Source organism: Calypte anna, chromosome 5A (genome assembly GCF_003957555.1).
Source record: "Calypte anna isolate BGI_N300 chromosome 5A, bCalAnn1_v1.p, whole genome shotgun sequence".
NCBI lineage: Eukaryota > Metazoa > Chordata > Aves > Apodiformes > Trochilidae > Calypte > Calypte anna.
This window is the reverse complement of record NC_044251.1, coordinates 4,918,665-4,918,914: the sequence shown is the minus strand read 5'-3', so window position 1 is coordinate 4,918,914 and position 250 is coordinate 4,918,665.

The following is a 250-nucleotide window of genomic DNA, read 5'->3' as shown; positions in this document are numbered from 1 at the left end:
GAGTGCTTAGTGTGGAACCGCTCCTCCTTTAGCCGGTGCTAACAGCGCTCAGTAAATGGAAAACTTGCTTCCCTTCGAGCTGTTTATATAGTTCCCTCGCATCCTCACAAGCTCATTATGTAAACTGTCAGTCAGACTCACGGCCGATCCCTCCCCTTTTCCATCTTTCCTTTCTGGAAAAAAAAAAAAAAAAAAAAAAAAAAAAAAAAAAAAAAAAAAAAGAGAGAGAACCAAATGTTGCGGAGAGCCC